The 13,002-nt window shown below is 38.8% G+C and overlaps 10 non-coding genes across 10 annotated transcripts; 8 read left to right on the top strand and 2 right to left on the bottom strand.

Moving 5' to 3' along the window:
* Positions 1–538: 538 nt before the first annotated feature.
* Positions 539–657, bottom strand: LOC140029349 (5S ribosomal RNA). Its single transcript, XR_011833253.1, has one exon. It is a non-coding gene; the product is annotated as a 5S ribosomal RNA (ribosomal RNA).
* A 1,122-nt stretch (positions 658–1,779) lies between these two features.
* On the bottom strand, positions 1,780–1,898 carry LOC140029348 (5S ribosomal RNA). Its single transcript, XR_011833252.1, has one exon. It is a non-coding gene; the product is annotated as a 5S ribosomal RNA (ribosomal RNA).
* A 1,596-nt stretch (positions 1,899–3,494) lies between these two features.
* On the top strand, positions 3,495–3,613 carry LOC140029347 (5S ribosomal RNA). Its single transcript, XR_011833251.1, has one exon. It is a non-coding gene; the product is annotated as a 5S ribosomal RNA (ribosomal RNA).
* Positions 3,614–4,738: 1,125 nt separating this feature from the next.
* On the top strand, positions 4,739–4,857 carry LOC140029850 (5S ribosomal RNA). Its single transcript, XR_011833765.1, has one exon. It is a non-coding gene; the product is annotated as a 5S ribosomal RNA (ribosomal RNA).
* Positions 4,858–5,972: 1,115 nt separating this feature from the next.
* On the top strand, positions 5,973–6,091 carry LOC140030930 (5S ribosomal RNA). Its single transcript, XR_011834849.1, has one exon. It is a non-coding gene; the product is annotated as a 5S ribosomal RNA (ribosomal RNA).
* Positions 6,092–7,215: 1,124 nt separating this feature from the next.
* On the top strand, positions 7,216–7,334 carry LOC140029345 (5S ribosomal RNA). The gene has a single exon (XR_011833249.1). It is a non-coding gene; the product is annotated as a 5S ribosomal RNA (ribosomal RNA).
* A 1,125-nt stretch (positions 7,335–8,459) lies between these two features.
* Positions 8,460–8,578, top strand: LOC140029849 (5S ribosomal RNA). Its single transcript, XR_011833764.1, has one exon. It is a non-coding gene; the product is annotated as a 5S ribosomal RNA (ribosomal RNA).
* A 1,125-nt stretch (positions 8,579–9,703) lies between these two features.
* Positions 9,704–9,822, top strand: LOC140029344 (5S ribosomal RNA). The gene has a single exon (XR_011833248.1). It is a non-coding gene; the product is annotated as a 5S ribosomal RNA (ribosomal RNA).
* Positions 9,823–10,947: 1,125 nt separating this feature from the next.
* Positions 10,948–11,066, top strand: LOC140030712 (5S ribosomal RNA). The gene has a single exon (XR_011834631.1). It is a non-coding gene; the product is annotated as a 5S ribosomal RNA (ribosomal RNA).
* Positions 11,067–12,191: 1,125 nt separating this feature from the next.
* LOC140030929 (5S ribosomal RNA) lies at positions 12,192–12,310 on the top strand. The gene has a single exon (XR_011834848.1). It is a non-coding gene; the product is annotated as a 5S ribosomal RNA (ribosomal RNA).
* The last annotated feature ends 692 nt before the right edge of the window (positions 12,311–13,002 follow it).

Here is a 13,002-nt window from a genome sequence, read left to right as displayed (position 1 = left end):
AAAAATAATATAATATATTATTTGTCCAAGTACAATAATTTCAACTTCACACAAATTAAATAAATTCGTTTAGGATTAAGTAATTAATGCCTTTGAAAAAAAGAATAACTTAGTTTAGTTAGATAAAATTATTTTTATGTTTATTAAATTATTTTTAATTCGTAAACGGGTCATATCGGGTCATATCAGGTCACCACGGGTTGACCCGAAATCGACCGGTTTTCTTTTCGGGTTCATCGGGTCCAACCCGATTCTGACCCGAATTCCCGAAACCTCAACCCAAACCCATTAATTTCGTGTTAGGTTCGTGTCGTGTCGAAAATTGCCACCCCTAGTTGCGGTGATGCATTTGCGCCGACAAATTTGAGCGACGATCCGGGCTTTGATCGAGCCGTACCGTTCCTGATTTGTCTCGCGCCTTCAGATCCTCCTTCACGCTTCGACAAGAAGCAAAATATTAAGCAATCGTTCCGACGGAGCTAAATTACTACAGGATAAAGAACGAATAGGAAATTCGGATTTCGAAACAAAAAAGAGAGGGGTGCAACACGAGGACTTCCCAGGGGGTCACCCATCCTAGTACTACTCTCGCCCAAGCACGCTTAACTTCGGAGTTCTGATGGGATCCGGTGCATTAGTGCTGGTATGATCGCACCCGCCATGTTCCTTTCGCGTTATTCTTTTAAACTACCCCGTCCTGCGAAGCAGTGTGGCTTTTCTAGACCGAAATTCATTTTAAGCGTCAATTCAAGCATTTTCCTCTTATCCTTTTATTTATTTACTTTATATTTTTTTTTGTTATTGATTTGCACCCTGTTTTTTTCCCTCATCCCGCAACTCTAAATTATCATGAAATCAATCCTTCACGCTTGCAGTTAGGGGTGGCAATTCGGGTCCAAATCAGGTTGGCGGGTCGGGTTCGGGTCAACAGACCCGCCAGAAAATCTGTTGACCCGAACCCCGACCCGCCAACCCGTGACGGGTCAGGTATGCTGACCCGAACCCGAAAATTTCAGGTTTACGGGGCGGCGGGTCGACCCGAAATGACCCGAAACTTAATTTTAATTTATTAATTTATCACTGTAATTTCTAATAAAATCAATTTCTCACAAAACTAATTACATAATCAAGTAATAAAAATTTAAATAAATGATTCCAAATCAAATCTAAAATAAATTAAACACCGTAAAAGTGTTTTATCCCAAGCAAAATATAAAATAAATTAAAACAATACAAAAGTGAAAAATAATATAATATATTATTTGTCCAAGTACAATAATTTCAACTTCACACAAATTAAATAAATTCGTTTAGGATTAAGTAATTAATGCCTTTGAAAAAAAGAATAACTTAGTTTAGTTAGATAAAATTATTTTTATGTTTATTAAATTATTTTTAATTCGTAAACGGGTCATATCGGGTCATATCAGGTCACCACGGGTTGACCCGAAATCGACCGGTTTTCTTTTCGGGTTCATCGGGTCCAACCCGATTCTGACCCGAATTCCCGAAACCTCAACCCAAACCCATTAATTTCGTGTTAGGTTCGTGTCGTGTCGAAAATTGCCACCCCTAGTTGCGGTGATGCATTTGCGCCGACAAATTTGAGCGACGATCCGGGCTTTGATCGAGCCGTACCGTTCCTGATTTGTCTCGCGCCTTCAGATCCTCCTTCACGCTTCGACAAGAAGCAAAATATTAAGCAATCGTTCCGACGGAGCTAAATTACTACAGGATAAAGAACGAATAGGAAATTTGGATTTCGAAACAAAAAAGAGAGGGGTGCAACACGAGGACTTCCCAGGGGGTCACCCATCCTAGTACTACTCTCGCCCAAGCACGCTTAACTTCGGAGTTCTGATGGGATCCGGTGCATTAGTGCTGGTATGATCGCACCCGCCATGTTCCTTTCGCGTTATTCTTTTAAACTACCCCGTCCTGCGAAGCAGTGTGGCTTTTCTAGACCGAAATTCATTTTAAGCGTCAATTCAAGCATTTTCCTCTTATCCTTTTATTTATTTACTTTATATTTTTTTTTGTTATTGATTTGCACCCTGTTTTTTTCCCTCATCCCGCAACTCTAAATTATCATGAAATCAATCCTTCACGCTTGCAGTTAGGGGTGGCAATTCGGGTCCAAATCAGGTTGGCGGGTCGGGTTCGGGTCAACAGACCCGCCAGAAAATCTGTTGACCCGAACCCCGACCCGCCAACCCGTGACGGGTCAGGTATGCTGACCCGAACCCGAAAATTTCAGGTTTACGGGGCGGCGGGTCGACCCGAAATGACCCGAAACTTAATTTTAATTTATTAATTTATCACTGTAATTTCTAATAAAATCAATTTCTCACAAAACTAATTACATAATCAAGTAATAAAAATTTAAATAAATGATTCCAAATCAAATCTAAAATAAATTAAACACCGTAAAAGTGTTTTATCCCAAGCAAAATATAAAATAAATTAAAACAATACAAAAGTGAAAAATAATATAATATATTATTTGTCCAAGTACAATAATTTCAACTTCACACAAATTAAATAAATTCGTTTAGGATTAAGTAACACCGCAACTAGGGGTGGCAATTTTCGACACGACCTGAAAACACGACACGAACCTAACACGAAATTAATGGGTTTGGGTTGAGGTTTCGGGAATTCGGGTTGGACCCGATGAACCCGAAAAGAAAACCGGTCGATTTCGGGTCAACCCGTGGTGACCTGATATGACCCGATATGACCCGTTTACGAATTAAAAATAATTTAATAAACATAAAAATAATTTTATCTAACTAAACTAAGTTATTCTTTTTTTCAAAGGCATTAATTACTTAATCCTAAACGAATTTATTTAATTTGTGTGAAGTTGAAATTATTATACTTGGACAAATAATATATTATATTATTTTTCACTTTTGTATTGTTTTAATTTATTTTATATTTTGCTTGGGATAAAACACTTTTACGGTGTTTAATTTATTTTAGATTTGATTTGGAATCATTTATTTAAATTTTTATTACTTGATTATGTAATTAGTTTTGTGAGAAATTGATTTTATTAGAAATTACAGTGATAAATTAATAAATTAAAATTAAGTTTCGGGTCATTTCGGGTCGACCCGCCGCCCCGTAAACCTGAAATTTTCGGGTTCGGGTCAGCATACCTGACCCGTCACGGGTTGGCGGGTCGGGGTTCGGGTCAACAGATTTTCTGGCGGGTCTGTTGACCCGAACCCGACCCGCCAACCTGATTTGGACCCGAATTGCCACCCCTAACTGCAAGCGTGAAGGATTGATTTCATGATAATTTAGAGTTGCGGGATGAGGGAAAAAAACAGGGTGCAAATCAATAACAAAAAAAAATATAAAGTAAATAAATAAAAGGATAAGAGGAAAATGCTTGAATTGACGCTTAAAATGAATTTCGGTCTAGAAAAGCCACACTGCTTCGCAGGACGGGGTAGTTTAAAAGAATAAAGCGAAAGGAACATGGCGGGTGCGATCATACCAGCACTAATGCACCGGATCCCATCAGAACTCCGAAGTTAAGCGTGCTTGGGCGAGAGTAGTACTAGGATGGGTGACCCCCTGGGAAGTCCTCGTGTTGCACCCCTCTCTTTTTTGTTTCGAAATCCAAATTTCCTATTCGTTCTTTATCCTGTAGTAATTTAGCTCCGTCGGAACGATTGCTTAATAGTTTGCTTCTTGTCGAAGCGTGAAGGAGGATCTGAAGGCGCGAGACAAATCAGGAACGGTACGGCTCGATCAAAGCCCGGATCGTCGCTCAAATTTGTCGGCGCAAATGTATCACCGCAACTAGGGGTGGCAATTTTCGACACGACCTGAAAACACGACACGAACCTAACACGAAATTAATGGGTTTGGGTTGAGGTTTCGGGAATTCGGGTCAGAATCGGGTTGGACCCGATGAACCCGAAAAGAAAACCGGTCGATTTCGGGTCAACCCGTGGTGACCTGATATGACCCGTTTACGAATTAAAAATAATTTAATAAACATAAAAATAATTTTATCTAACTAAACTAAGTTATTCTTTTTTTCAAAGGCATTAATTACTTAATCCTAAACGAATTTATTTAATTTGTGTGAAGTTGAAATTATTATACTTGGACAAATAATATATTATATTATTTTTCACTTTTGTATTGTTTTAATTTATTTTATATTTTGCTTGGGATAAAACACTTTTACGGTGTTTAATTTATTTTAGATTTGATTTGAAATCATTTATTTAAATTTTTATTACTTGATTATGTAATTATTTTTGTGAGAAATTGATTTTATTAGAAATTACAGTGATAAATTAATAAATTAAAATTAAGTTTCGGGTCATTTCGGGTCGACCCGCCGCCCCGTAAACCTGAAATTTTCGGGTTCGGGTCAGCATACCTGACCCGTCACGGGTTGGCGGGTCGGGGTTCGGGTCAACAGATTTTCTGGCGGGTCTGTTGACCCGAACCCGACCCGCCAACCTGATTTGGACCCGAATTGCCACCCCTAACTGCAAGCGTGAAGGATTGATTTCATGATAATTTAGAGTTGCGGGATGAGGGAAAAAAACAGGGTGCAAATCAATAACAAAAAAAAATATAAAGTAAATAAATAAAAGGATAAGAGGAAAAAGCTTGAATTGACGCTTAAAATGAATTTCGGTCTAGAAAAGCCACACTGCTTCGCAGGACGGGGTAGTTTAAAAGAATAAAGCGAAAGGAACATGGCGGGTGCGATCATACCAGCACTAATGCACCGGATCCCATCAGAACTCCGAAGTTAAGCGTGCTTGGGCGAGAGTAGTACTAGGATGGGTGACCCCCTGGGAAGTCCTCGTGTTGCACTCCTCTCTTTTTTGTTTCGAAATCCAAATTTCCTATTCGTTCTTTATCCCGTAGTAATTTAGCTCCGTCGGAACGATTGCTTAATATTTTGCTTCTTGTTGAAGCGTGAAGGAGGATCTGAAGGCGCGAGACAAATCAGGAACGGTACGGCTCGATCAAAAGCCCGGATCGTCGCTCAAATTTGTCGGCGCAAATGTATCACCGCAACTAGGGGTGGCAATTTTCGACACGACCTGAAAACACGACACGAACCTAACACGAAATTAATGGGTTTGGGTTGAGGTTTCGGGAATTCGGGTTGGACCCGATGAACCCGAAAAGAAAACCGGTCGATTTCGGGTCAACCCGTGGTGACCTGATATGACCCGTTTACGAATTAAAAATAATTTAATAAACATAAAAATAATTTTATCTAACTAAACTAAGTTATTCTTTTTTTCAAAGGCATTAATTACTTAATCCTAAACGAATTTATTTAATTTGTGTGAAGTTGAAATTATTATACTTGGACAAATAATATATTATATTATTTTTCACTTTTGTATTGTTTTAATTTATTTTATATTTTGCTTGGGATAAAACACTTTTACGGTGTTTAATTTATTTTAGATTTGATTTGGAATCATTTATTTAAATTTTTATTACTTGATTATGTAATTAGTTTTGTGAGAAATTGATTTTATTAGAAATTACAGTGATAAAATAATAAATTAAAATTAAGTTTCGGGTCATTTCGGGTCGACCCGCCGCCCCGTAAACCTGAAATTTTCGGGTTCGGGTCAGCATACCTGACCCGTCACGGGTTGGCGGGTCGGGGTTCGGGTCAACAGATTTTCTGGCGGGTCTGTTGACCCGAACCCGACCCGCCAACCTGATTTGGACCCGAATTGCCACCCCTAACTGCAAGCGTGAAGGATTGATTTCATGATAATTTAGAGTTGCGGGATGAGGGAAAAAAACAGGGTGCAAATCAATAACAAAAAAAAATATAAAGTAAATAAATAAAAGGATAAGAGGAAAATGCTTGAATTGACGCTTAAAATGAATTTCGGTCTAGAAAAGCCACACTGCTTCGCAGGACGGGGTAATTTAAAAGAATAAAGCGAAAGGAACATGGCGGGTGCGATCATACCAGCATTAATGCACTGGATCCCATCAGAACTCCGAAGTTAAGCGTGCTTGGGCGAGAGTAGTACTAGGATGGGTGACCCCCTGGGAAGTCCTCGTGTTGCACCCCTTTCTTTTTTGTTTCGAAATCCAAATTTCCTATTCGTTCTTTATCCTGTAGTAATTTAGCTCCGTCGGAACGATTGCTTAATATTTTGCTTCTTGTCGAAGCGTGAAGGAGGATCTGAAGGCGCGAGACAAATCAGGAACGGTACGGCTCGATCAAAGCCCGGATCGTCGCTCAAATTTGTCGGCGCAAATGTATCACCGCAACTAGGGGTGGCAATTTTCGACACGACCTGAAAACACGACACGAACCTAACACGAAATTAATGGGTTTGGGTTGAGGTTTCGGGAATTCGGGTTGGACCCGATGAACCCGAAAAGAAAACCGGTCGATTTCGGGTCAACCCGTGGTGACCTGATATGACCCGATATGACCCGTTTACGAATTAAAAATAATTTAATAAACATAAAAATAATTTTATCTAACTAAACTAAGTTATTCTTTTTTTCAAAGGCATTAATTACTTAATCCTAAACGAATTTATTTAATTTGTGTGAAGTTGAAATTATTATACTTGGACAAATAATATATTATATTATTTTTCACTTTTGTATTGTTTTAATTTATTTTATATTTTGCTTGGGATAAAACACTTTTACGGTGTTTAATTTATTTTAGATTTGATTTGGAATCATTTATTTAAATTTTTATTACTTGATTATGTAATTAGTTTTGTGAGAAATTGATTTTATTAGAAATTACAGTGATAAATTAATAAATTAAAATTAAGTTTCGGGTCATTTCGGGTCGACCCGCCGCCCCGTAAACCTGAAATTTTCGGGTTCGGGTCAGCATACCTGACCCGTCACGGGTTGGCGGGTCGGGGTTCGGGTCAACAGATTTTCTGGCGGGTCTGTTGACCCGAACCCGACCCGCCAACCTGATTTGGACCCGAATTGCCACCCCTAACTGCAAGCGTGAAGGATTGATTTCATGATAATTTAGAGTTGCGGGATGAGGGAAAAAAACAGGGTGCAAATCAATAACAAAAAAAAATATAAAGTAAATAAATAAAAGGATAAGAGGAAAATGCTTGAATTGACGCTTAAAATGAATTTCGGTCTAGAAAAGCCACACTGCTTCGCAGGACGGGGTAGTTTAAAAGAATAAAGCGAAAGGAACATGGCGGGTGCGATCATACCAGCACTAATGCACCGGATCCCATCAGAACTCCGAAGTTAAGCGTGCTTGGGCGAGAGTAGTACTAGGATGGGTGACCCCCTGGGAAGTCCTCGTGTTGCACCCCTCTCTTTTTTGTTTCGAAATCCAAATTTCCTATTCGTTCTTTATCCTGTAGTAATTTAGCTCCGTCGGAACGATTGCTTAATAGTTTGCTTCTTGTCGAAGCGTGAAGGAGGATCTGAAGGCGCGAGACAAATCAGGAACGGTACGGCTCGATCAAAGCCCGGATCGTCGCTCAAATTTGTCGGCGCAAATGTATCACCGCAACTAGGGGTGGCAATTTTCGACACGACCTGAAAACACGACACGAACCTAACACGAAATTAATGGGTTTGGGTTGAGGTTTCGGGAATTCGGGTCAGAATCGGGTTGGACCCGATGAACCCGAAAAGAAAACCGGTCGATTTCGGGTCAACCCGTGGTGACCTGATATGACCCGTTTACGAATTAAAAATAATTTAATAAACATAAAAATAATTTTATCTAACTAAACTAAGTTATTCTTTTTTTCAAAGGCATTAATTACTTAATCCTAAACGAATTTATTTAATTTGTGTGAAGTTGAAATTATTATACTTGGACAAATAATATATTATATTATTTTTCACTTTTGTATTGTTTTAATTTATTTTATATTTTGCTTGGGATAAAACACTTTTACGGTGTTTAATTTATTTTAGATTTGATTTGAAATCATTTATTTAAATTTTTATTACTTGATTATGTAATTATTTTTGTGAGAAATTGATTTTATTAGAAATTACAGTGATAAATTAATAAATTAAAATTAAGTTTCGGGTCATTTCGGGTCGACCCGCCGCCCCGTAAACCTGAAATTTTCGGGTTCGGGTCAGCATACCTGACCCGTCACGGGTTGGCGGGTCGGGGTTCGGGTCAACAGATTTTCTGGCGGGTCTGTTGACCCGAACCCGACCCGCCAACCTGATTTGGACCCGAATTGCCACCCCTAACTGCAAGCGTGAAGGATTGATTTCATGATAATTTAGAGTTGCGGGATGAGGGAAAAAAACAGGGTGCAAATCAATAACAAAAAAAAATATAAAGTAAATAAATAAAAGGATAAGAGGAAAATGCTTGAATTGACGCTTAAAATGAATTTCGGTCTAGAAAAGCCACACTGCTTCGCAGGACGGGGTAGTTTAAAAGAATAAAGCGAAAGGAACATGGCGGGTGCGATCATACCAGCACTAATGCACCGGATCCCATCAGAACTCCGAAGTTAAGCGTGCTTGGGCGAGAGTAGTACTAGGATGGGTGACCCCCTGGGAAGTCCTCGTGTTGCACTCCTCTCTTTTTTGTTTCGAAATCCAAATTTCCTATTCGTTCTTTATCCCGTAGTAATTTAGCTCCGTCGGAACGATTGCTTAATATTTTGCTTCTTGTTGAAGCGTGAAGGAGGATCTGAAGGCGCGAGACAAATCAGGAACGGTACGGCTCGATCAAAAGCCCGGATCGTCGCTCAAATTTGTCGGCGCAAATGTATCACCGCAACTAGGGGTGGCAATTTTCGACACGACCTGAAAACACGACACGAACCTAACACGAAATTAATGGGTTTGGGTTGAGGTTTCGGGAATTCGGGTTGGACCCGATGAACCCGAAAAGAAAACCGGTCGATTTCGGGTCAACCCGTGGTGACCTGATATGACCCGATATGACCCGTTTACGAATTAAAAATAATTTAATAAACATAAAAATAATTTTATCTAACTAAACTAAGTTATTCTTTTTTTCAAAGGCATTAATTACTTAATCCTAAACGAATTTATTTAATTTGTGTGAAGTTGAAATTATTATACTTGGACAAATAATATATTATATTATTTTTCACTTTTGTATTGTTTTAATTTATTTTATATTTTGCTTGGGATAAAACACTTTTACGGTGTTTAATTTATTTTAGATTTGATTTGGAATCATTTATTTAAATTTTTATTACTTGATTATGTAATTAGTTTTGTGAGAAATTGATTTTATCAGAAATTACAGTGATAAATTAATAAATTAAAATTAAGTTTCGGGTCATTTCGGGTCGACCCGCCGCCCCGTAAACCTGAAATTTTCGGGTTCGGGTCAGCATACCTGACCCGTCACGGGTTGGCGGGTCGGGGTTCGGGTCAACAGATTTTCTGGCGGGTCTGTTGACCCGAACCCGACCCGCCAACCTGATTTGGACCCGAATTGCCACCCCTAACTGCAAGCGTGAAGGATTGATTTCATGATAATTTAGAGTTGCGGGATGAGGGAAAAAAACAGGGTGCAAATCAATAACAAAAAAAAATATAAAGTAAATAAATAAAAGGATAAGAGGAAAATGCTTGAATTGACGCTTAAAATGAATTTCGGTCTAGAAAAGCCACACTGCTTCGCAGGACGGGGTAGTTTAAAAGAATAAAGCGAAAGGAACATGGCGGGTGCGATCATACCAGCACTAATGCACCGGATCCCATCAGAACTCCGAAGTTAAGCGTGCTTGGGCGAGAGTAGTACTAGGATGGGTGACCCCCTGGGAAGTCCTCGTGTTGCACCCCTCTCTTTTTTGTTTCGAAATCCAAATTTCCTATTCGTTCTTTATCCTGTAGTAATTTAGCTCCGTCGGAACGATTGCTTAATAGTTTGCTTCTTGTCGAAGCGTGAAGGAGGATCTGAAGGCGCGAGACAAATCAGGAACGGTACGGCTCGATCAAAGCCCGGATCGTCGCTCAAATTTGTCGGCGCAAATGTATCACCGCAACTAGGGGTGGCAATTTTCGACACGACCTGAAAACACGACACGAACCTAACACGAAATTAATGGGTTTGGGTTGAGGTTTCGGGAATTCGGGTCAGAATCGGGTTGGATCCGATGAACCCGAAAAGAAAACCGGTCGATTTCGGGTCAACCCGTGGTGACCTGATATGACCCGTTTACGAATTAAAAATAATTTAATAAACATAAAAATAATTTTATCTAACTAAACTAAGTTATTCTTTTTTTCAAAGGCATTAATTACTTAATCCTAAACGAATTTATTTAATTTGTGTGAAGTTGAAATTATTATACTTGGACAAATAATATATTATATTATTTTTCACTTTTGTATTGTTTTAATTTATTTTATATTTTGCTTGGGATAAAACACTTTTACGGTGTTTAATTTATTTTAGATTTTATTTGGAATCATTTATTTAAATTTTTATTACTTGATTATGTAATTAGTTTTGTGAGAAATTGATTTTATTAGAAATTACAGTGATAAAGTAATAAATTAAAATTAAGTTTCGGGTCATTTCGGGTCGACCCGCCGCCCCGTAAACCTGAAATTTTCGGGTTCGGGTCAGCATACCTGACCCGTCACGGGTTGGCGGGTCGGGGTTCGGGTCAACAGATTTTCTGGCGGGTCTGTTGACCCGAACCCGACCCGCCAACCTGATTTGGACCCGAATTGCCACCCCTAACTGCAAGCGTGAAGGATTGATTTCATGATAATTTAGAGTTGCGGGATGAGGGAAAAAAACAGGGGGCAAATCAATAACAAAAAAAAATATAAAGTAAATAAATAAAAGGATAAGAGGAAAATGCTTGAATTGACGCTTAAAATGAATTTCGGTCTAGAAAAGCCACACTGCTTCGCAGGACGGGGTAGTTTAAAAGAATAAAGCGAAAGGAACATGGCGGGTGCGATCATACCAGCATTAATGCACCGGATCCCATCAGAACTCCGAAGTTAAGCGTGCTTGGGCGAGAGTAGTACTAGGATGGGTGACCCCCTGGGAAGTCCTCGTGTTGCACCCTTTTCTTTTTTGTTTCGAAATCCAAATTTCCTATTCGTTCTTTATCCTGTAGTAATTTAGCTCCGTCGGAACGATTGCTTAATATTTTGCTTCTTGTCGAAGCGTGAAGGAGGATCTGAAGGCGCGAGACAAATCAGGAACGGTACGGCTCGATCAAAGCCCGGATCGTCGCTCAAATTTGTCGGCGCAAATGTATCACCGCAACTAGGGGTGGCAATTTTCGACACGACCTGAAAACACGACACGAACCTAACACGAAATTAATGGGTTTGGGTTGAGGTTTCGGGAATTCGGGTCAGAATCGGGTTGGACCCGATGAACCCGAAAAGAAAACCGGTCGATTTCGGGTCAACCCGTGGTGACCTGATATGACCCGTTTACGAATTAAAAATAATTTAATAAACATAAAAATAATTTTATCTAACTAAACTAAGTTATTCTTTTTTTCAAAGGCATTAATTACTTAATCCTAAACGAATTTATTTAATTTGTGTGAAGTTGAAATTATTATACTTGGACAAATAATATATTATATTATTTTTCACTTTTGTATTGTTTTAATTTATTTTATATTTTGCTTGGGATAAAACACTTTTACGGTGTTTAATTTATTTTAGATTTGATTTGGAATAATTTATTTAAATTTTTATTACTTGATTATGTAATTAGTTTTGTGAGAAATTGATTTTATTAGAAATTACAGTGATAAATTAATAAATTAAAATTAAGTTTCGGGTCATTTCGGGTCGACCCGCCGCCCCGTAAACCTGAAATTTTCGGGTTCGGGTCAGCATACCTGACCCGTCACGGGTTGGCGGGTCGGGGTTCGGGTCAACAGATTTTCTGGCGGGTCTGTTGACCCGAACCCGACCCGCCAACCTGATTTGGACCCGAATTGCCACCCCTAACTGCAAGCGTGAAGGATTGATTTCATGATAATTTAGAGTTGCGGGATGAGGGAAAAAAACAGGGTGCAAATCAATAACAAAAAAAAATATAAAGTAAATAAATAAAAGGATAAGAGGAAAATGCTTGAATTGACGCTTAAAATGAATTTCGGTCTAGAAAAGCCACACTGCTTCGCAGGACGGGGTAGTTTAAAAGAATAAAGCGAAAGGAACATGGCGGGTGCGATCATACCAGCATTAATGCACTGGATCCCATCAGAACTCCGAAGTTAAGCGTGCTTGGGCGAGAGTAGTACTAGGATGGGTGACCCCCTGGGAAGTCCTCGTGTTGCACCCCTTTCTTTTTTGTTTCGAAATCCAAATTTCCTATTCGTTCTTTATCCTGTAGTAATTTAGCTCCGTCGGAACGATTGCTTAATATTTTGCTTCTTGTCGAAGCGTGAAGGAGGATCTGAAGGCGCGAGACAAATCAGGAACGGTACGGCTCGATCAAAGCCCGGATCGTCGCTCAAATTTGTCGGCGCAAATGTATCACCGCAACTAGGGGTGGCAATTTTCGACACGACCTGAAAACACGACACGAACCTAACACGAAATTAATGGGTTTGGGTTGAGGTTTCGGGAATTCGGGTCAGAATCGGGTTGGACCCGATGAACCCGAAAAGAAAACCGGTCGATTTCGGGTCAACCCGTGGTGACCTGATATGACCCGTTTACGAATTAAAAATAATTTAATAAACATAAAAATAATTTTATCTAACTAAACTAAGTTATTCTTTTTTTCAAAGGCATTAATTACTTAATCCTAAACGAATTTATTTAATTTGTGTGAAGTTGAAATTATTATACTTGGACAAATAATATATTATATTATTTTTCACTTTTGTATTGTTTTAATTTATTTTATATTTTGCTTGGGATAAAACACTTTTACGGTGTTTAATTTATTTTAGATTTGATTTGGAATCATTTATTTAAATTTTTATTACTTGATTATGTAATTAGTTTTGTGAGAAATTGATTTTATTA

Source organism: Coffea arabica, chromosome 11e (assembly GCF_036785885.1).
Source record: "Coffea arabica cultivar ET-39 chromosome 11e, Coffea Arabica ET-39 HiFi, whole genome shotgun sequence".
Classification (NCBI taxonomy): domain Eukaryota; kingdom Viridiplantae; phylum Streptophyta; class Magnoliopsida; order Gentianales; family Rubiaceae; genus Coffea; species Coffea arabica.
The sequence above is the reverse complement of the archived record's forward strand: the minus strand, read 5'-3'. Positions and strand labels throughout refer to the sequence as shown.